Below are 24,131 nucleotides of genomic sequence, written 5' to 3' on the forward strand. Positions count from 1 at the left end.
AATGTCCCTCCTAAAAGCCCAGCAGGTATCGTTATAGGGAAGCTAGAGAGCGCAGATTGTGCCACCTACATAGTACTTGGGGAATGAGGGGCCAAGCTCTCAATCTAGGAATCTGCTTGTCAACACATGCCCCTTATAAATGTTTGCCTAGACACACAAGAGCCCATTAGAGGCCATCACATGTCAATCAGCTGAGACATGTTTTCAGGGAGAAGTCAGAGGGAGCAATAAGAAACACCGATTCCTGGCAAATGCTCCAAGGGGGAAGCCTAAGGAACAGCTCCAGAGGCTCCACGCAGTGCCGATTGTTTCATGCATTTGCTACACTTGTGCACACAGCTCACAATATCCTTCAGATTCTACATGCTGCAGAACTCCGGTAATTTCTTCCTTAGTAAAGCATTTGAATCTAATCCTTTGTTTGTAACAAACAATACTCAGGCCTAGCTCTTATACAGAGCTTTTCACCCGTAAATCTTAGAGCACTTTACAAAGGAGGTCAACATCTTTTGAGAAATTAGTTTGTGGAAGGTGCCAGATTGTCAGGCCTGGGGACTTATCCACGGAGCTGGGATGCCATGGACTCAGCACAGCTCCTGTTCAGCGTTGTCCCAGTAACATGCCCCAGACCTTCCCGGAGGGGCCCACGGCTAAAGATTAGAAGCCAATTCAGTTTCTGTGACCCACTCAGTCCTTGGCACCCCTGCACCTTGCAGTTTCAGCAGAGAGGCTTCAGAGACCCAGCTACAAGGATGCCTTGTGTGATTCAAACACTTTCCCACCAGGAGCTGATCTGTGGGCCCCAGTTACATTTCAGAGAGACTCCTGGGTGTGCATCAGATGGCAATGGCTTTCTGTGATTGAAAAGAGGCCAGGAAGTTGCATGCGTACAACGAAGCAGAATTTAGGCCAAAGTTATTTTTCACACCCCGCTTTGCATATTTGCCCCTAAACCCAAGATTTTTTTAAATTTAACATTTAAATATTTTCCTTACATGCCCCCCAAAGTTAAGGAAGGTCTGTTGGGGCAAAGCCCTTCCAGAAAGAGGAGGAGTTGGATGGAAATAAGGAGTAAGGATTCCTTCCAACCTTCCCGGGGAAAGATGAGAGGACAAGTGTTTTTCAGTGCTGATTGGATCAGATATTGTCTGTGTGTGACCTTGTACTCAAGTGATTACTCTGTGCCTCAGTTTCCCCCTCTCTACAATGGGGATATGTTGACCTAACAGAGACATAGTAAGGTTTCTAATGTTTGCAAAGTGCTTGGAAGTGAAAACAGTGCCATCTGAGTGCAAAGAGTTGTTTATAAACATTTAAATGGAGGCATGTGGGACTGGGACAGGAAGGGGGTTCCAGGCAGAGGGGACAGCAGGGAAAATAAGACATCAGTTTTCTATCTGAAGTGGATTCTCACTAAACCGATCTTCCTTATTGCGTTTGTTGGCTCCCTGCACAACAGGTCCTATGATCTTTCACAACTCCTTTTAAGAATGGAGAGGACAAATTTTGGACCAAAGCTGAAGTGTTGCATTAATGGAAAGCAAGGGAGACATGCAGTACATCCTAATGGGATGGCAAAACAGTGCTAGTTAATGGTCCACATTAGTTATCTTTAGAATTATTAGTACAAGCAAAAATACGTCATCTGTGATCAATGAATCTAAAAGCATCAATTCAGAGAACCAGTGATCATAGCATTAAATTTATTAGGGATCAAATCCTGCCTACTCCCGTTGATGTTACTCGTGAATACGGTGAGCGGGATTTGCTTTGAATGCAGTAAACATATGCCACATTGATGGATGATCCTCTTCTCATTTCCATATGAAAGAGAACCAGTTTAAATAGTACACTAGCCTATGATTCGGGATACCCAGGGTTTATTCCTTGCTTTGCCACAGGCTGCCTATGTGATCTTGGGTAAATCAGTCACTTCGTCTCACTGGGCCTCAGTTCCACATCTGTCAAATGTGGATAATAGCACTGCCCTGCCTCCCCGGGGTGGTGTGATGATAAAAACATTGGACCGAGTGAGCTGCTCCAATATTACAGTAATGGCAGCCACAGAAAAACCTAAGAGTGCATCCATTTAATGGCAACACACACACACTCACTCACTCACATACGCACACATGCTGCAACCCCCTCATAAAGAATTGCTGCTATTGATAGCAGTGGCTGTGCTGTGCTGTAGGATGCAGACTTGGCAACATGCACACATTACTGTGGTCTAGTGAGACCCAAAATAAATATGCTGACACTCCAGGGATGCCAGGTTAGGCAGCCAACGGTCAGAACAAAACGGGATTGTGAACCAGCACTCTTGCATTCTCTTACAGGCTGCCCTTCATGACCATGGACAAAATCAGTTCACCTCTCCACTTCAGTTTCCTTCCCCACATGTAACAGTATCAACCCGCTTCATGAAGGTGTTGCAAGGTTTAATGGTTTGTGACGCGCTTTCAGAACCTTTGCTGAAAGGGATTAACTCTGGGCTGCATTTTGATCCACTCACTCCCAGCGAGTGGTACATTACCCCCTGCGCAGCTGCTTTGATTTCAGTGGGACTATTCGGAGACCGAACTCCCAGTCAGCATGGTCGACGGTAGCAGAATTGGAACCTGGGTAAGAGCTAATGGTTGGTGAGGCATAAAAATCAAAACAGCTTGGCGGTCCTTGGTTTAAGAAACCCCAAATCCCACGGAAACTGATAAGAAAAGCTTTTAGAGTCTCCAGATACCATCCTAAGTAATAAAATCCAGCACATATGTTAATTGGCTGATTTTATTTAAAAGCAAGACAGGAGGCAAATCAATCTTATGTGGTAATGTACAGTCCCCTAACTACCCCAGCCATCAGTTCCAAGCTACCAGAGGTAGACACACATTACACACCTGCCCTCAGGAATGACACTTACTTTACCCAGGCCTTCAGAAAAGCAATTAAGTCCTCTCCCTCATATATCTTGGCTATGTTAATGGCTTACATTTTTATGTGCCAGCTTTAAATGCACACTATTGTCTTGTTTAAATCAGTTTTCATGGGATTGATATGGTCAGACAAAGAGCCCCAGAGCTGACAGATTTATGCCGGTTTAATTTTTACAAGCCATGGAGCTTTAGTGAGTCTGATGAAGAGCAATGGGATGCAACATATGCATAGCTACTGTAAACCTGCGTTCGTGGATCTGAAAATGGAGCACTGAGATGATTCACTGACAGTCATCTGTACTCTTGCCAGCTGCTTTGCACAGACTGCCATTCCATTTCAAACAATTGCAGTGATACATATATACACGGTACCCAGGCCTTTTTGCTCTCATGACGATATTTTTGCAACAATCCCAAATATCCGTCTACCCCAGGCTTGCAAAAATCCACTTTGAACAGGGGAATATTACTTTGGCAGGCAAGTAAAACGTTATGCATGTTGTTATCAGTCAACAGAATAAAGGGGAGGAAAGTAAATCGTGTGTCTGGGCTGGTACATTTTCCTGACTGTTTTGTAAGGCTGACTTGCACCTACAGGTAAAGGAAATGATTTTATTTGCCGTTGCCAGTGCTCCGTGCTTACTGATACCCGGCTATTACTTTTCTGCCAGTGACTATCCCAGTATTTGGTGGGACCGCTGGAATTTACCTAGCCAGTCCATGCAGGCTGTAGCAGTGCACTTTAACTCTTTCCCTGCTCTGCCTCCACCACGCCCAATATGCTACTGTCACCATTTAACATCCCACTGAAATCACTGGATCCTTCAGTTCTTACTCAGCCAAAGCTCCCACCAATTTCAGTGGAAGTTGTGCCTAAGGAAGGATGCTGGGATATAATCTCAGGGGACAACTCTTGCCTATTCCTCTATAGGTTTGGGGGGGCTCGCTGATAATGTAACTGGTGGGGTTCTGCTGCATAGAGTAGAGGAGAAAGAGGCTGCAGTGTGTACCCTATGCTCAGATCCGTGGAAGCTGCCTGGGCAGCCACATGCAGGGGGAGGCATGGAGTCTCTACCACTATGTACAACATGGAGGGAGAGGTGGGGAGATCTAGGGCCATGGAGCCCCTGGCAATCGCTGAGTGCAGTAAGCGGTGTTGCCATTCTGCAGCCCATTTGAGGGATGGGAAGGATTCTTCTCCTGTTCTTCCCAATGGAGAAGTCAAGTGCACAGTCCAGATACTTTAGAGTGACCAGATGTCCTGATTTTATAGGGACAAGTAAATAGTGACAAGTTTTTAAAGTGCTGGTACACAAATGCTAGAAGTCTAAATAATAAGACGGGTGAACTAGAGTGCCTTGTGATAAAGGAGGATATTCATATAATAGGCATCACAAAAACCTGGTGGACTGAGAGCAATCAATGGGACACAATCATTCCGGGGTACAAAATATATCAGAAGGACAGAACAGGTTGTGGGGTAGTGGCACTATATGTGAAAGAAAATGTAGAATCAAATGAAGTAAAAATCTTAAGTGAATCTACATGTTCCATAGAATCGCTATGGATAGCAATTTCATGCTCTAATAAGAATATAACATTAGGGATCTATTATTGATCACCTGATCAGGACAGTAATAGTGATGATGAAATGCTAGGGGAAATTAGAGAGGTTATCCAAATTAAGAACTCAATAATAGAGGGGGATTTCAATTATCCCCATATTGACTGGGAACATGTCATCTCAGGACGAAATGCAGAGACAAAATTTCTTGATACTTTAAATGACTGCTTCTCGGAGCAGCTGGTACGGGAACCCACAAGGGGAGAGACAACTCTCGATTTAGTCTGAGTGGAGTGCAGGAGCTGGTCCAAGAGGGAACTATAACAGGAAAGCTTGGAAATAGTGACCATAATATAACAACATTTAACATCCCTGTGGCAGGAAGAACATCTCAACAGCCCAACACTGTGGTATTTCATTTAAAAAAGGGGAACTATGCAAAAATGAGGGGGTTAGTTAAACAGAAATTAAAAGGTACAGTGACTAAAGTGAAATCCCTGCAAGCTGCATGGACGCTTTCTAAAGCACCATAATAGAGGCCCAACTTAAATGTATACCCCAAATTAAGAAACACAGTAAAAGAAGTAAACAAGAGCCACTGTGGCTTAACAACCATGTAAAAGAAGCAGTGAGAGATAAAAAGGCATCTTTTAAAAAGTGGAAGTCAAATCCTAGTGAGGTAAATAGAGAGGAGCATAAACACTGCCAAATTAAGTGTAAAAATGTAATAAGAAAAGCCAAAGAGAAGTTTGAAGAACGGCTAGCCAAAAACTCCAAAGGTAATAACAAAATGTTTTTTAAGTACATCAGAAGCAAGAAGCCTGCTAAACAACCAGTGGAGCCCCTGAATGATTGAGATACAAAAGGAGTGCTTAAAGACGATAAAGTTATTGTGGAGAAACTAAATGGATTCTTTGCTTCAGTCTTCACGGCTGAGGATGTTAGGGAGATTTCCAAACCTGAGCCAGCTTTTGTAGATGACAAATCTGAGGAACTGTCACAGATTGAAGTGTCACTAGAGGAGGTTTTGGAATTAATTGATAAACTCAACACTTACAAGTCACTGGGACCAGATGGCATTCACTCAAGAGTTCTGAAAGAACTCAAATCTGAAGTTGTGGAACTATTAACTATGGTTTGTAACCTGTCCTTTAAATCAGCTTCTGTACCCAGTGACTGAAATATAGCTAATGTAACGCCAATATTTAAAAAGGGCTCTAGAGGTGATCCCGGCAATTACAGACTGGTAAGTCTAACATCAGTACTGGGCAAATTAGTTGAAACAATAGTAAAGTAAAATCGTCAGACACCTAGAAGAACATAAATTGTTGGGCAAGTCAACATGGTTTCTGTAAAGGGAAATCGTGTCTTACTAACCTATTAGAGTTCTTTGAAGGGGTCAACAAACATGTGGACAAGGGGGATCCAGTGGACATAGTGTACTTAGACTTCCAGAAAGCCTTTGACACAGTCTCTCACCAAAGGCTCTTACGTAAATTAAGTTGTCATGGGATAAAAGGGAAGGTCCTTTCATGGATTGAGAACTGGTTAAAAAACAGGGAACAAAAAGGTAGGAATAAACAGTAAATTATCAGAATGGAGAGGGATAACTAGTGGTGTTCCCCCAGGGTCAGTCCTCGGACTAATCCTATTCAACTTATTCATAAATGATCTGGAGAAAGGGGTAAAAAGCGAGGTGGCAAAGTTTGCAGATGATACTAAACTGCTCAAGATAGTTAAGACCAAAGCAGACTGTGAAGAACTTCCAAAAGATCTCAAAAAACTAAGTGATTGAGCAACAAAATGGCAAATGAAATTTAATGTGGATAAATGTAAAGTAATGCACAATGGAAAAAATAACCCCAACTATACATACAATATGATGGGGGTTAATTTAGCTACAACAAATCAGGAAAAAGATCTTGGCATCATTGTGGATAGTTCTCTGAAGACGTCCATGCAGTGTGCAGAGGCGGTCAAAAAAGCAAACAGGATGTTAGGAATCATTAAAAGGGGATAGAGAATAAGACGGAGAATATATTATTGCCCTTATATAAATTGATGGTACACCCACATCTTGAATACTGCATACAGATGTGGTCTCCTCATCTCAAAAAAGATATACTGGCACTAGAAAAGGTTCAGAGAAGGGCAATTAAAATGATTAGGGGTTTGGAACGGGTCTCATATGAGGAAAGATTAAAGAGGCTAGGACTTTTCAGCTTGGAAAAGAGGAGACTAAGGGGCGGACATGATAGAGGTATATAAAATCATGAGTGATGTGGAGGAAGTAGATAAGGAAAAGTTATTTATTTATTCCCATAATACAATAACTAGGGGCCACCAAATGAAATTAATAGGCAGCAGGTTTAAAACAAATCAAAGGAAGTTCTTCACACAGCGCACAGTCAACTTGTGGAACTCCTTGCCTGAGGAGGTTGTGAAGGCTGGGACTATAGCAGCATTTAAAAGAGAACTGGATAAATTCATGGAGGTTAAGTGCATGAATGGCTGTTAGCCAGGATGGGTAAGGAATGGTGTCCCTAGCCTCTGTTTGTCAGAGGGTGGAGATGGATGGCAGGAGAGAGATCACTTGATCATTGCCTGTTAGGTTCATTCCCTCTGGGGCACCTGGCATTGACCACAGTCATAGGACAGGATACTGGGCTGGATGGACCTTTGGTCTGACCCAGTATGGCCATTCTTATTCACATTTGCCGTCTGTTAACCTTAAGATGCTTAGCCTGATGTATTTAGCAGTACAGCCAGTGTGTATTCATTATGGATGTATATAGAATGGGCACCAGCAGGAAAGCAGTTAATAAAACTATTGCCTACTTTCTGATATAAATAAATCTGGGTTCGTTTCCTAAGAGAATACGTTAGTCTCTAATCAGGGCTTTGTTTTCATGAAATTAAAGCAGTACATGTTTCCTCATCCCAATATAGTTGAACTGAATCCAAGTGGTACAGTATTTCTTCAGTGTGAACAAATGTACATTTGTTCAATTACTAGGACATGGTTTCATATTTATCTGAATCATCATCATCACTCAGTGCATTCCACGACAAAGTAATGCCAAGTCCAGGAAACCAACAGGTCTTGTAATACCAGCCAATTGTATTTCATCTGTACAGCATTCCTACACATTCCCAGTGAAATCAGCGGTAGTGCCTATCACAGTAGGATCTGACCTTCAACGGGAGCAAGATTGGATCCTATATATAACGTGCCATTGGAGTTTGTTTGAAATATAGTGAAATAACCTGCAGCTGTCTAAGCAGATTGAGAGAAATAAATTTTAATGTTGCCAAGACAACTATGTTGATGATGGAAACAGCTTTTTTAGAGTTACAGGGCTAAACATATTTCAATAACATGATTGCCACTTCCATTTCATAAGTGGCTTGGGGGGAGTTGCATCTGAAATGTGATATTGAAGATCGCTTCTATTTCACTGTTTCATACAGTGTGTGTTTGTTTTCTGTTTTGCATCTGAAATGTGATATTGAAACTATTTGGATAAAATAGCCAATTCCACCCCATCCATAAGCAAAATTAAAGCTCTTATTTAGTATGGGCCCATCTGCAGAACATAATTTTCATTGATATCAATTTCCCAAAGGGAATGGAATTTTATCTGAGGCTCCAATTTGACAAATGGATCTATGCTGATATGACAACAGTTTGTCCACAACTCTTACCAAAAGTACAAGAGATGGATGGGAAATAAATGAGAAAATATAACTTGATATATGGCTTTGAAATCCAATCAAGGCACAGGAAAGAAAATATGTTTCCATTTTAATAGATATTTAAGTTGCAGCAGGTTGGCTGAAACTTTAATCGCTCTAATGCAGCCAGCCAGCCAGAAGCAATAAAGTCAATGGCAGAAATCTCAACTTAAGATGTTCCAGGGATAAAGCTTAGGACTAATTTCACAGAAGCCCAGAGACTGTCTTACATTCTTTTTCCTGCTGACTCTCAGAAATCTTCCTAGTTCCCTGTTAAATGCTCGTAATATAACAAGCCTGAGAGAGAAGCAGCCTAATTAAGACAGAAAATGATAATAAACTTCATTGTCACAGACTTTTAGAAAGAATGACTCATATCACTATTTAAAATCCTCATGAAAAAGTCAAGCTTCTCCTGGCAGGAGTTATGGTTTCTTGGTTTGAAGCGCCGTCATTTAGCAAGACAGAGTGGCATTCAAGATTTGCAGCCAGTTCCTTATGGAAGCATTCCATTTGGAGATAATTCCTCCAAATGCTCATGTTCTCCTGTTCCCACCCAACATCGCTACTTCGATCTCTAGGGACTTGGGCATAAAAGCAGGGGGCCAGCTTCACCATTGCCTTTCACCTTGAGCCATTATTTACACCAGTGGAGAGTGAGTGTGTGGTGCTGCCATTTGGATCCAGTAGCCTTATGCTCCCACTTTTCACTGGTGCAAATGATGGTGCAAGGTGTAGAGCAGTGATGATTCAGGCCCAGAATCTCAGTTTCTTTTATCTTAGGGGTTTATACACCATCCATCCCTGTAGCACCTGAATGTCTTCCACGCAAAATCAACAGCAAAATCCCCAGTGAACTATATGGAGTCTCCGGCATTTCCCTTTACAGGCTCAAAGTTCTGCTGGAGGAAGGGTTTTTGTTTGTTGGGTTTTGGGGGTGGGGTGTTTGGGGTTTTGTTCCCTTTTCTTGGTTAGCGGAGATTTACAAGTAAAAGAGGTTGTCAGTAGTTTGGAGATGGACCTTGATGAGTTTATGAACACCACCATATGACAGCACTGCCTGCAAAAGCTGGAGAATGGATTCTATAACCCAGGAGGCCACTCTAGCACTATGAGGTCTGGACTCTATGACCTAGGAGGTCCCGTCCAGTCTTCTGTTCCTGAGAGTTAGTCTTCTGGTGGAAAGGCATTTTGGACAACAAACATTTCTTCAAGGCTAAGTTTGGGCACCTCACTCATGCTGAGCAGTGCCTTACCTAGCAAGTAGTCCCAATGGTTTCAACCAGACTAGTCTGCAATGGCCTGATCCCGCACCCACTGTGGTACATGAAAACATTTGTACTGAGTGCTGGATGCAGAGCACAAATCAAATCCCAAGAAAGTTACAACTCAACCTGAGTGAGAGAGGCAGGATCGGGCCCTCAGAGTGTATCTGTTCTGGATGCTTACTCCCAGGCTCGGATGGCATAATCCTGCACTTGTGTCATCACTTCTGGTTGATGCGGAAATAAGCAGGATACTGCAAACCAAAGTCTACTGTACACTGGAGAGAGGGGGCAAATAAAGAGCAGGAGCAGATGAACTCTTCAGTCTGGGCCAATTTGTGCCCTGTGGATCTACTCAGGGAGATGTTTTTACACTACTATTGAGAGATGCAGAGGCACTGAAGAGCCCAGAATTCCAGTCTCACCTTTTCTCCATAAACCTGGCCAGGCCCACATTTTCAAGTGTTCACTAATTTTTGGATGCCTCCATTTTTTTAGGGGGGGTCCAATTGGAGAGAGGATCCAATTTTAAAAGTCTCGGAGCATTCACAGACTCCCCTCACAAATCAATAAGAGTTGCAGGGTCTTAGGACCTCTGAAAATGTGGGCCTCATTGTCTGTACAATGGGGATAATACATGGAGTTGTAAAGCCCAATTAATTGTTTATAAAGTGCTTTGAGATCCTCAGATAAAGGGAGATATAGAAAGGCAAAGTATTAGCCTAAATATATAGAGATTTCTTACATATGCAACACTCATATACCCAAGTACTGCATCTATAAACCGTTTGTATACCTCATAACAGGTGTATCCAAATCTACATCCATGCTACATCCAGTCACGCACATGTGCCGAACATTAATACATTGCCATATTGGTACTTAGCACTGCTTGCTTTACAGCTGCAGTGTATGGTGATGTTCAACCAGATGATATTGTAACATAAGAGTACATTGGTTCAGGCACTCCACATTGTGCTATGAAATTCATTTGGAACAGGCTGATGCGAGCAAACACACATTCCCTTAGTTTCAGCAACGGCACTGGCTTATGGATCTCTCTATTTTTAGGCCAGAACATGTTTATTTATGGACATAAATGAGTGACCAGATAATCCACATCAAGTTGTTTTGATGCCACAGTTATTGTATCCATGCACGAGCAGAATGCCACCATCATGGTTTCTGTACATATCCGGCTCACAGCATGAACTGATTGTGACGGTATTGAACAGTATTCTCCTTACTCAGGAAAGGTAAATGTTAATGTATGCAAGCCGCGCGCACATGACTTATCAGTTACTATACATAGTTTTCAGTCACTGATTTAAACATTTAGGCAGATTTCCTGAGCCTTTATACAGATCCACTACTGACCTGAAATGCAAATACAGACTCGTTAGCAAAAAAAAAAAGAACAGCTTATAGGATCAGCTCCTCAGCTAGGTTATCACTAGTAGTGTTATAGCTAAACTCAGGTTGTAAATTCTTTGGGGGCAGGGGCCTTGCCTGGGAGGTGGGTGGGGGAATTTCTCAGGCACAAATGGCATTCAGGCCTCCACTGTCATTGAAAGGCAGATGGATTTTGGCAGTTCAGTGCCTTTGTGCCTTTCCAAGTCCCCCCTTTAATCCCCACACATCTGTACAGCTCCATTCACAGCCAGTAGCTGATTCTGCTCCCCTTTAAATCAATGAGCATCTATCTTTCCATTAACTTCGATGGGAGGTGGAGCAGATCTTCAGGGATTTCGTACATAATTATCAAGTGGCCTAGCAGGATTTTCAGGAGGAAAATCCTAACTTGAAAGCATAGGAAGGAAATGAATGTACCTAGCTATATATTCAAGAGCCTTCAGCTAAGCAGAGATCTTCCGATGGTGTAAATTTGTGTAGTTCCATTGACTTGAATGGAGCGATGCTGATTTACACCAACACAGATCTGACCCCTGGGATATTCCATTCATTAGGGCGCATCTGCTCGGGTTATTTGTTAACAAAACCTGAATTTAAGAAATGCTGAACACAGCATCCCCCGTGCTTTGCCTCCAGGCAGCTTGTGTTAGCCGCTCCGCAGAGCCCTGCTCTGAGTCACACGAGATGCACTGCAAGCGGCACACATCCCGCTTGAGTCTTGGGGGAACAAATTACATTTTTTTCAAAACTAAAAATTGCTTTCTAATGTCCTGGAGCCAAGCAAGTAAAGACATGAACCCCCAGTTTCCTTGAAGAGGCACATTCTCTGCCCCTCCTTCTCTAGCCTTTAACTTGAAGCAGAATGGAGCGGGCATCAGAAATGACCAAGGATTTTGCTCCGTCTCCTCTCCAGGTGTGGACAACCCAGGTTAAGGGAGGGGGGAAGGAGTGTCAAAATCTGAATCGACATCCGATCTGAAATTTGCCTCCCCTAACGGACAGCACCCGAACCCCGGGGTTTTGGTCCCGCTCTTCAGTTCTGGGCCGTTCGAGATGGGACTCCGAATTCTGTTCTAGGCTGGAGGACAGGTCCTGGCCGAGGGTGGGCCAGCCTGGGCATGGAGGGGGAAAGGGACAGGGCATTGTACTGGGCCCGGCAAAGAGCCTGGGAAATCCTCACCCGCTTTGGCCCGAAGGGCAGCGGCAGACCCCAGGCGGTGAAGCAGGACCGGACTGAAGTCAGGCTCAGAGACCTGAAGACCGGCAGCCTCCTAAGGGCATTGACTCCGCTTCAGGGAGCGCACCTGAGGTTGGACGAAGCCCCCTGCTCCCTGGTTAGCGCTTAGAGCGAGCAGCCAGGAGAGGTGGCAACAGGGGAGACCGGCTCTCCAGGCTTGGTGCTGATCAAGGCCTGGACCTTGCAGAGGAGCTGAGAAAACGGTTTACAGCTTGTAACCGCCCTCGCGTTTCCCAGCGAGCCCCGGAGGGCTGGATGGAAGGAACCCCCGCAAGTGCAAATGGCCCAGAGTAGAGATTCCCTTGAGTGTGGAGCTCGCAAGCAAAGCCTGGGTGTATTTTGGTGGGGGGAAGCCTGGGTGTATTTTGATGTGTGTGTGGGGGGGAAGACTGGGTGTATTTTAGTGGGGTGGGGCGCCCAGAGCCGCTGTCATCACCATGCTTCGCTCTGAACTCACCCGCCGCCAGGGCCGAGGATCCGGCCAACAGGCGCCTCTGGAAACCCGCTGCTCGGAAAGGCCATAGTCCCGCTTCAGCACCACGGACAGATCCCGGGGCTGCCGGGCCAGGCCGGCCTGCTCTCGGCTGGGCGCTGAAACCAGCTGCTCAGGGAGAAGCGGAACCCGCTGCTGCCCCAGGGGATCGGTGCTAGCTGAGCACAGGCCGCTCTCCACTGAGCAAGCGGCGCTTTGGAAGGACACCCCCTTGGCCCTGGGGCTTTGCAAGCCGAAGCTGTGATCCGCGCCGCTCCCCTTCCCCTAGCCGGCCTGCGCGGCGCCCGTAAAAACCTGCCGCGGAGAGAAAGACTCTCCTTTGGCAACGGGGTACGGGACAGTCACCGCTGACGGGCAGCGCCCCAGGGAGGCCCCCGGGCTGCCCAGCCAGGGGCTGCGGGAGGGAGGTCAGGCGCAGCCGGGAAGATGCTCGCAGCAGGGCGGGTTGCTAGAGGGGTGATCGATGGCGAGCCCCAGGTGCCTGCTCCGGCAGGCTGGGAGCACCCTGTGTCTGTCACCTGCACACAGGACCCGGGGCGGATTCTTTAGCGACTGGACACATCGGCGAGAGGGCGCGGGGAGGGTGGATGGCGGAGCCGGTAGGAAGTGGCGTTAGTTACGGTGGTAATCCCGGCGCTGCACGTCCACCCGCGGCCCAGCACGAGAAAGCGGCTCTCTTTGATCCCCCAGGCCCAGCTCGTTTGCTCTGCAGAGCGATTCTCCTTTCCTAGGTAGAGCGGTTCGGAGGGGAAGGATGGAGCGGGAATACTACGCAATGCGGAGGGGGGACCCCAGGGCCGGTTGCAGGGGGCAGGGAAGGGCCCCGGCTCTATGGAGTCATTCGCCCCCAGGGAGCCGAGCGAGAGGGCAGCCCCGAGCCCGGCTTCCCCAGGGGAAAGCCGGACACGCCGGAAAGGCCGCAGACGGCGGTTTCTTCTTCTCTTGCAGTCAGGAACAGTCCCGCCCGGAGCCTGGTTTTTGCTGCTGGTTCTCAGGGCCCTGCTTCACCTGAACAGAGTTACAGCAACAGCTCGGCCCTCGGATAGGTGTTATTTCACGGGGAGCAAAACTCGCAGACCGCGGGCCTGTCTCTGGTTGGGCTGCCGTGCCATCTCGCAGTCGCTGGCTTGTCTCCCCCAACCCCGGGGGTGACAGAGATCTGCCCCCGGCTGGGCACGGGGCAGGAGCAGCCGAAGGGCAATGCACACATTAATACCCCTGGCTTCAGCTACCCCGGCTAATCTTCAAAGCGATGTCAAACTAGAACCGGAGCGGCCCGAGGTCCCACGCGAAGTGAAGCTGGTGCCAGCCGCCCTGTCAATGCTACCGGGGTGGAGATCGCCGCCCCCCGCCAGTGCTCCAGCGTCCCTGCCCCAGCCCAGGGCACGGAGCCAGGGCTCCAGGGAGCTCTGTACACGGCTGCTCTCCGTCGAGCAGCCCCGGCCCTCTTGCCCCAGGGGAGAGTTTCCCGAGCCCCGCAGGCACACTCCCCCCGCTGGGTGCGGGCAGGAGAGAGCGCCCCGATGGGACTCGGGAGAAAAAGCAGGAGCTTCTGAAGCCAAAACAACAACTGGTCGCTGTGGCCGGCACGGATCTGACCCGGCACTGGTCGGACCTGCCTGCCAGGGGGTTACCAGCCCCAGCAAGGCCGTTTTACAGTCACACCGGCCGGGGGAGATTTGCTACCCTAAGAGCTGCGGGGTTCGCTGCAGCTCTTTTCCTTTTCCATGCGCTCTGGAACTGCCAGGAAAAGACACCTGCGCCCGGAGAGGCCAGAGACCTGGAGAGACCCGGGCGGGGGGTACCTGCTCCCGGCTTTCCCTTGGCGAATCCCCCCGACCAAAACGGAAGGGCTTTCCTGCTGGTATGTGTCACACAGCGCCCGGGAAAGACCTAGGAGCCAAGACAAGGTTGCAGAGGGGAGCCAACCGGAGAAACCCAGCCCTTCTAGTTTTCCAGATCGCTCCCTTTTTCTCTGCGCGGCCAACACTTCGCCTAACCCCGTCTCCCACTTCCAACAAGTGCCCCCGTTGCACAGCCTGGGAAACGTTAATCCGCCGCCCGCTTTCCTCGCTCCGCACTGCCCTCGCCTTCCAGCGTGTGAACGGGAAGAGAAGCGAGGAAATTCGGGGGCAACTGGCGAACACGAGAGCCGGCGGGCTTGTAACAGCTTCCCCGCATTTATTCGCCGGAGGCGGGGGGAGGGGGGGAAATTCCCCTTCCCTACAACTTGTTCGATCCTGCTGCTTCAGTTTGCAGCAAGTACCAAACGCTGAAACCGCATCGGCGCCAGGTGGACAGAGAGAAGTTCTAGGTGAAAACATTACGGTCTCGCCTAGTCCACACACATGTGCTAGAGAACCGGGTGCGCACCCAGAGATACTACACCCACGACACGCATGTTACAGAGCTTCTTAAAGTGCTGCACAGGATGACCTGTACCTGCCCCCAGGCGAGCCCCCCTTTCCCTCCACTAGTGTTGTTGATCAGTTGTCATTGCAGCTTTGTGTATTAGAGGCACACAGACGCGCGCGCGCTTCCGAACAAACTGAAAAGTAGCTGCAAAGTTTGCTAGAGAAGCGCCGGCCCAACCCGACGGATCCGGCTGTGCCTCGGCGGACAGCCTGGCTTCCTGCCCCCGCAGATTTGCTACGAGCACGGTCGCTTTTCCTTAGACGGGGGAAACCTTTGCTGCTGGGGAAAGGTGCCCAGAGGCAGCGGTATCCCGAGGCACCCAAAGGTCACGCCGGGCGCCTTCTCGCCTCCCGGTCTTGGCTAAAGCACAAACGCAGTTGCCAGCCCGCTGCTCTGCTAGGCGAGCGGAGCTGCTCAGCTCAAGGCACTTACCTTTCCGCCAGACGATCCGCCTTTGGCTGGCCGAGGTGCAGTCCCCCCTTCCCCGGGCAATGGGGCTGCCTGCTCCGCTCTCCCGCGCCGTGGGAGGAATAAGTAGCTATTGCCAGCCCTCCCCTGCAAGCACCGAGCGGGTCTTCGCGGGGAGGCGAAAAGCAGCATCAATAGGTAGGGACGGAGCCCCAGCGCTGAGCTGAACGCGCGTGGCGAGGAGGAATTTATTCCTTAATGTGCCTCCTTTATCCTATCATCGCGGAAACGAATTCACTTGAACGTCCAACCAGGGGGTGGAGCGGGGTGGAGTCCAGGCTCTGTGCGCGCAGCACCCTCCAGCTCTTATAGAGCCGCCTGGGCGGGAGGGGGGGGCCAAATATTAACCACCCCAGTGGAGAGCTAAGAACTCCCCCTCCCTCCGCTTGTTGACAGGCACTTTGCAGCCTGCTTCATCCGCTCGGCCCCTCTCCCAAAGCAAAGGGGGGGGGGCTTTAGCCGGGACCGGCCAGCTCGTACTAAGGAGGCGGGGGGGTGGACACAGATCCCCCCACCCTCCGTCGCCCAGTTTGGGAAAGGCTCCTGGACAGTCACTTGGGGAATTGTGCAGCCAGATTTGTGCCAGCCATACAACCCCAGCCCTAGTCACAGCGCTGCCTGGAGCAGTGTCTGTCTGCACACTCCCTCTCCCCCTAGCAAGCCCCCGCAGGTAGAGCTTGGTGGAGGTCGGGACCCCAGAGCTGGATCCAGAGGGGGAAGAACCAGGCTCCTCTCCTTCGCCCAGGTATTGAAACACATATTTGCCTAGCCCTGCGTCTGCATGCTGCAGAGTCTCTTCCCACATGCCCCTGCAGCTATCTATTTCCAAGGGGAAGGGTGGGGGACGGGACAGCGAGGGGATTGTTCACGGGGCTACAAGCCACACAATGGTTTTGGAGTCATGCCTCATTGTGCCACCGCCCCCACACCTATCATGCTGAGGAAAGGGCCCCAGGCTGAAAAGCAAGGAAAAGCTCTCCGCTACTAAGACGCCTGTGCTCAGGGTGGAGAGGAGGAGGAAAGGCTTGGGTTGTGGTGAGCGGGATGGAGTAGCATTTTTCCCCCTTCATGGAATATATTTCTGTTCTTAAGAACCAAGGCAAAGAGTCCTAGCACGGAGAGACCTGGGGGCTGTCTGCTTATCTTTAGCTCTCCTCCCTTGGTGAAGCATTAACTGCCCTTGATAAAGAGCCATGTAGACACAGGTTTGACAGCATCCTGTCTTTGCAACTGTTCCCTATTTCTATGGCAACACCGCCACACACTATAGATCCAAAATCTGTTCTTCAAGCGTTCACCCTTCACCTGCTTAAAACAAGAAACTGCATCTAAGGGCCTGCTCTCCTGATTCACATGTGCCAACCCTTCCATGGGAAACCTGGACACTGGGGTTCCTGTGTGTAAAAAGGGCAGCCAAGGACTGGGTAGATGGAGCACCCAGTGGCAGATTGTCTAGTTGTCCTAAACAGCAGCATCCCAGGTAATTCAATTAGAAAACTTTCCACCCTTGATTAAAAGAAAGCAACCACCACGCCCAAGTGAGCCTGTGAGATGTCACAGCATTTAGCTGATGAAGACAGGGGAGAAAAAAAAATAGGCTAATTAAGCGCACCCAGCCTGGGAAAGCGGAGAAGTCTAGCTGGCTGTGCCAGTCAGTTCAAAAGAAAAAGTCCAGTTCCACCTCTCTCTTTTTTTTCTGGCATGCCTGTTACATCAAGATGTAATACATCAGCCCAGGCTAATGAAAACATAATTATCTCCAGTTGGATGCAGGAAGGACTAATTTAATAGTAAGCTATCCAAAGGCATCTGCTCAAATACACTCAGCAGGGAAACCTGCCTGCAACACAAATTTAAGGAGTGGGGGTGGGGTAGGAGGATTGACAGATCAACATGAATATTTAAACAGCCAGTTGGGTCAGCTCATCCCCCATGATTTCAGCTGAGTGACACCTAGGTTGAGCTTGGCATAGTAGACAGCTGGCTAGTGCTAGGCTAGAGGTTGCGGATTTCAGCACAGGGCTCATATACACCTGCCCCGTGAAAGTGATGCTCCAGGAGAGAGTTTTCAAGCCTGGCCTCCATGGTGCACAACTTTGTGATGGAGAGATAGGCAGTGCAGCGGGGGGATGTACAGGAACATGGCTGGTCCCTTTGAGGGGTTCCCACACTCCTCACTGGCCCATGTTTTAAGAGGAGATGAGCTGTGCTCCCGCTCCTACTCCCACCCCAGCCCTACCCATAGTGAGTCTCTACCTTCCTCCTCAGGAGCCCATTCCCACTCTGTTCAGCAGCACCATTTCTGACGCCAGCGGAGCAGGATCAAGCCCCAGGTGCAGATCAGTGGATTCACTGAGTGACGACTTGCAGTGCCCTGCCCATCAAATTCTATTCTCAGTCACACCAGTGTAAAGCTAGAGTATCCATGCTAACGTTAATAGGCCAGACCCTGAACTGGTGCAAACCAACACAGCCCTGACAACTTCAACTGCATTGAAGTCAGTGGAGCTATGTTGATTCATGCCAGCTGAGGCTCTGTCTCAGTGTGTAAATCCAGGGTAGCCAAGAGCAGAATTTGGCCCCGTGTATTCAAAAAACGTGCCAGGGCTCTAGTCTCTGTGCACCCTGTAAATCTTCACATGCCATGGAAGAGTCTGTCAGTCCTCCCTTCCCATGCTGTCTAGGAGCCAGTATGGGGGTTAATACAACATTGAATCATGAATGACGTAAAAGGCAAACTGGACTCACGAGGAAGAGTCAGGTGAGCAGAGAAGGTGAAGGAGCCTCCTTGTCCCATCCATGTTCAGTGAGTCCATTCCAGTCCAGCCCAGGGTTCAATGATAGGCCAACCGGAGGGATGCAAACATCTGGAGACACTGTTCTTCCAGTAACAGGTGCCCACAAACTGACTGTCTCCATAATGGGCACGTACTCTCTATGCCCCCCTCCTTCAGGGGAAACAGAGGTGGTTACCAGCATGTGAATGTTGATCCTCAAACTCAGCCACTCCAATTTCCCCACATGAGAGAAGGATGCCAGACGCACAGGATGGCCCCAAGAAAAGCAGAGAAAGCAATGCCCATCTCAGCACAGATGTGGGCTAGAGGGGACTCAGGAGCCACCACCCCAGAGAATAGAGGGTTGAGAGGCTGTCCCTTCCTGGGATGGCATCCCCCCATTTCTAGATACCACTGAACCATGCCTGCCTGTGATGTCTTGTCCCCAGGTCATAGAACCATACTTGGGAAGTGCAAATTATCTGCTTTTGGGATGCACCAAAGTGGCAGATTAAAAAATAAAAAATAATAATAATAAAAAAGGATAAGAGAAAATAACTCTTCCTCTCCCCTCCACCTGAGTTGCCTCCATGTCTTCAAGCCTTCCCCCATCCCCATTTCAAACAACACAGGCCAAACATGGTTCTAGGCTATCTCTATGCTCGGTGCGATTATAGGAGCCAGGCTCCCAGCTCATGCACTCATTAAGAAGTTTTCTTCACCTGTCGTGCTGGCCTCTCTTTTCCTCTCCCTCTAAAACACATCCTCTCCCCACCACTCTGAGGACAAACTGGTTATCAAGGTGGGGTTTATATTAGAGCATCTTATGAAGCCAGTGGCAGGATGTACTGCTCCAGGTGGGTGCACATCCCCAGGCTACGTCAGTTTTAGGCACAGCCCCAGACAAGCTCCATTGCAAAGGGATCTAACTATGAACCCGCCTGTCCACAACAGGCTGCCCTCAATGCTTAGAGCTAAGATCCTTAGGGGGAAAAAAAAATGTAGCCCCAGCATGGATCATGGCTGCAGTAACTTAGGCAGCAATCCAGTGCAGGGCAGTGGCTCTGGCCTCACTCGGATGCTTGTTGTGTGTAATTCTAAGTGTCCTAGAGGGATTACTGCACTGGGAATAAAGAAACAGCTACATGTATTTATACCAAAGCCTGAACAGCCGATGTAGTCGTATATATACATACAGCAGCTGATAGTAGGTGGCCTGGCACAGAGATTGCAATGATTTGGGACAAATCCCAGGATTGTTTTCTCTCTGTGCTCCAGTCTTCAGAGGATGCCGATACTAATGCTTGCCTAGAGGTGGCAGTGAACCTTCACTGTTGCACCCCTATCCGACCGTACACCACTATGAGAGGGCTGGAAAGTCCCCTAAAGGTTATGGAGTTTGTGCTTTCTGTTCAGCTGCTCATACGCTATGTTACTGAGCGCATGCTGCCACACAGATGGCATAAAACAGACTCAGACTCATAGCCTTTCGGGCTAGAAGGGCCCATCATGAACATCTAGTCTGATCTCCTGCAGTCGCAGGCCACAGAACCTCCCCACCCCCCTTTCCTGTAATAGACCCAGAACTTCTGGCTGACCTCACAGTGAAGAATCTTGATCTCTTTCCTGCTTACCCTCAACCACTCCTCCCTCTCTCTCACACACGTGTCCTCATACATTATATGTATGCAAAAATCACTGGTTATTAGTAACTGATCTGATCATCATATTTTATATTAGCTGGGTCATCACAAGTTTAAACTTCCCGTTTAAGAATTACCCATCCTATCCAGTTAACATAACTTGGAGCAAAAAGTAATATAAAGCCATCCAAAGGCGGAATTTTTTCAATTTCCTCCTCTCGTTCTCCAGCACGATCTGTCAGCCTTAAAGGAAAACTCTCCTTAATGCTGGTCCTTTAGCTAGCAGACAAGTCACAAGTATGTGATAGTATAACATCTAGCCCCACACCACACGCTGGATTGCAGTTTTTCACCTAACTTGGCCCCCTTCCATAAAAGCATTCAAGCACATTTAAACTTTCAGCACATACTTAAGTGCTTGCTGAATTGGGGCCTTTATTTCTAAATGCGCTAATGTCCACAGATTTGTTATCCCTTTACAACATCTTTGAAGAGCAATACAAATGTGGAATCAAACTCTGACCACAAAAAATGCTAATAAAACAGCAATTAAATAGCAGGAGACGGCACAAGTGGTAGGTTCCTGGACTGAACCTAGCTTGAGTCTCAGAAAGACACCGAAGAGATAAAAGTGTGTAATCTGGACCACAGAAGAAATTCCAGAGAGAGATGGATTACTCCTTAGCTGGTATATTAATGCCATAGAGGCTTTGTCCATCTTCCCCTCATTTTTCACTCTCACTTCAAATGCCCATCTTTAAAAAAAAAAAAAATCACACATGATAAAAAGATTCTCTAGGATACTTTAATAAGGGCTGTCAATTAATCGCAGTTAACTCATGCAATTAACTCAAAATATTAATCACGATTAATCACACAGTTAAACAATAGAATACCATTTGAAATGCATTACATATTTTTGAATGTTTTTCTACATTTTCAAACATTGATTTCTATTACAAAGAATACAAAGAGTACAGTGCTCACTTTATATTTCTTTTATTACAAATATCTGTACTGTAAAAACAACAAAAGAAATAGTATTTTTCAATTCACCTCACCAGTACTGTAGTGCAATTTACAAATGTAGATTTGTTTTTTCAATGCAGTTATGTAACAAACAAACAACATTTTAGAGCCTACAAGTCCACTCAGTACTACTTCAGCCAAATTGCTCAGACAAACATACAATTTGCAGGACATAATGCTACCTGCTTTTTGTTTACGTCACCTATAAGAGAGAACAGGCGTTCTCATGGCACTGTTGTAGTCGGCATCACAAGATATTTACATGCCAGATGCTCTAAAGATGCATATGTCCCTTCATGCTTCAACCACCATCCCAGAAAACATGCGTCCATGCTGATGATGGATTCTGCTCGATAACAATCCAAAGCAGAGCTAACCGATGCATGTTCATTTTCATCATCTGAGTCAGATGCCACCAGAAGAAGGTTGATTTTCTTTTTTGGTGGTTTGGGTTCTGTAGTTTCCACATCAGAGTGTTGCTCTTTTAAGACTTCTGAAAGCATGCTCCACACCCCAAAAGCTCCCAGATTTTGGAAGGTACTTCTGATTCTTAAACCTTGGGTCAAGTGCTATTGCTATTTTTTGAAATCTCACATTGGTACTTTCTTTGTGTTATGTCAAATCTGCTCTGAAAATGTTCTTAAAACAAACATGTGCTGGGTCATCATCCAAGACTGCTATAACATGAAATATATGACAGAATGTGGGTAAAACAGAGCAGGAGACATACAGGCCACCCCCAAGGAGTTCAGTACCAAATTTAATAATGCATTTTTTAATGAGCATCATCATCATGGAATCATATCCTCTGGAATGGTGGCTGAAGCATGAAGGGGCATACAAATGTTTGGCATATCTGGCACGTAAATACCTTGCAACGCTGGCTACAAAAGTGCCATGCAAATGCCTGTTCTCACTTTCAGGTGACATTGTAAATAAGAAGCAGGCAGCAGCATCTCCTGTAAATGTAAACAAACTTGTTTGTCTTAGTGACTGGCTGAACAAGTAGGACTGAGTGGACTTGTAGGTTCTAAAATTTTACATTGTTTTGTTTTTAAGTGCAGTTATATAACAAAAATAATCTATATTTCTAAGTTGCACTTTCATGATAAAGAGACTGCACTACAGTACTTGTGAGGTGAATTGAAAATTACTATTTATTTTGTTTTTTACAGTGCACATATTTGTAATAAAAGATAAATATAAAGCGAGCACTGTACACTTTGTATTCTATGTTGTCCATTGAAACAATATATTTGAAAATATAGAAAACATCCAAAGATATTTAAATAAATGGTATTCTATTATTGTTTAACGCGAGTAATCATGCAATTAATTTTTTTAATCGCTTGACAGCCCTACTTTTTATTATATACTTTTAATGGAAGTTCCCCAAACACTCATACCATAAGGAAAATATTTAAAATCCAGGGAATAGGGTGTCTTGTTAGTTCATACTCTTATTTAAAGAGTAGAAACCTTGTTTGCTCCTCATATTCTTGAAGTGGTACAAGATTCTCCCAAGTTACTCATTTGCCACAGCTCTATTTTTAAAATAGGAGCATTTCTCACTACTCCTTAGCATTGTTTAATATAGTTTAGCAACCGAAAGAGAACTCTGTGTTTGGGCCCATCTAAGCTGCTCCAGCTAGGATGGTTTACAGCAGCTGAAAAGCCGTTGCTTTACATTCATGCCAAATAAGGAATGACCTGAAGCCCTTCCCAATGGAACTTGAGGTCCAATTGACTAACCATTAGCAAAAAAGTGGCTGTTGAAAAAGTTTGTTTTTTTTTAAATTATTATGAATAAAAAAGTTACCTGATAAATTTCTTGCCCACTTCAAAAGAGACACAAAATCTCCTAAGCATTATTAATAACAAACCCTACACAATATATGGAAATATAGTCTCAGTCTTTTAACATTTAAAAATGCTACCAAAAAAGCAAAGAAAAACACAAAATGAAGCAGGAACATCTTTAAACTATAAATATTGTATTCCTGCAGCGCCTGGAGGCCCCAGTCAAGTTCAGGGCCCCACTATGCTAGTACTGTTCATACACAGAGTAAGAGTCCCTGGCCCCAAAGATTAGAGAGTCTATATAGACAAAGGGTGAGAGAAAGGACAGATTGTAATATGTATGGTATTTAAAATAATGAAACTAAAACAAAAGAAAAATGTTTACAGTTTTAACTTCAAAAAGTTCTAAAAAGATCCCACCCCCAAATCAAAGAGCCATAAATATCTTGCTAACAAACCAACAGTAACCTAAATGTGTATGTATTCACAGAGCTGCATATTTATAAGGTAAAGAAGTCACCCATCCACGTTCGTCGAGCTGATGAATCAATGGGAATATCTGAACTCAGCAGGAGGACCACCGTACCGTTTTGATAAAAAGTCATGGGGAGCGGGCAGTGGATGCTAAACTAAAACATGCTGTCTGCATCACTCACACACTTCTGAATCAGCATCATCTCACTGCAAACAAACATTAGCAATGATCTCACACACAATAAATCAATCACAGCCCAGCAGCTCCAAAGAGGAAAGAGAGAAAAAAAAAAAAAAAAACAGCCACAAAACCCCCAACTTCCTAGGCCCAGCACTGCCTCTGCAATCTACAGAAGAATGACTCCACTCAGCCTTAGCATTGATTGGCAAGAAGTTCACAGGAGTTTTGCCAGGAATTAGATTTATTTCTGGAATGATTTTAATGGGATACAGAAATGTTGTTGTAATTTGAAGGTATTAAACAGCTTCTCCCTTTTAAACCAGGATGAAGTTAAACCACGTTTCCTGGAGAGGAGATGGAAGCTGACTTTGGCAAAACAGCGACATTGTGATATTTCATTCACACTTAAGATGATTCTTTTTCATTAATTTGCCTGTCACCTGTTGGTCTTTAAGGACAGTAGTTTAGAAGAGACCTTGCCATTTTAAGTGAATCAGGGCCCTGTCCTTCAAACATTTATGCAAATGGCCTAACGTAAAGTACGTGAATAGCAATTTCTCAAATGGCTTTTTATGCAATGTACAAATCCTCTCTCCAGTTACTGAATTTCATAGAATTGAGCTGAATTCACCTACCTCTGTCCATGTACAAAAATTCTTAGATCCCATTCCTCAAGAAACTCCACATCAGCATAACCATGCACACAA

The 24,131-nt window shown here is 46.4% G+C and overlaps 2 protein-coding genes across 4 annotated transcripts in view; one reads left to right on the forward strand and one right to left on the reverse strand.

The window, feature by feature from the left end:
• Positions 1-24,131, forward strand: part of LOC127034846 (uncharacterized) — a 299,262-nt gene that overhangs the window by 98,938 nt on the left and 176,193 nt on the right. The window lies entirely within an intron of this gene.
• The window catches only part of NOS1 (nitric oxide synthase 1), a 156,612-nt gene that overhangs the window by 86,294 nt on the left and 46,187 nt on the right, over positions 1-24,131 (reverse strand). Inside the window, exon 1 of one of the 3 annotated variants that reach the window (XM_050924125.1) lies at positions 15,485-15,756. The exons of the other annotated variants lie outside the window; for them this stretch is intronic. The gene's annotated coding sequence lies outside the window, so the exon portion shown is untranslated. Of the gene's footprint in view, positions 1-15,484; positions 15,757-24,131 lie in introns of those variants that run through there. 3 annotated transcript variants of the gene reach the window in all.

Source organism: Gopherus flavomarginatus, chromosome 15 (genome assembly GCF_025201925.1).
Source record: "Gopherus flavomarginatus isolate rGopFla2 chromosome 15, rGopFla2.mat.asm, whole genome shotgun sequence".
NCBI classification, from domain to species: Eukaryota; Metazoa; Chordata; order Testudines; family Testudinidae; genus Gopherus; species Gopherus flavomarginatus.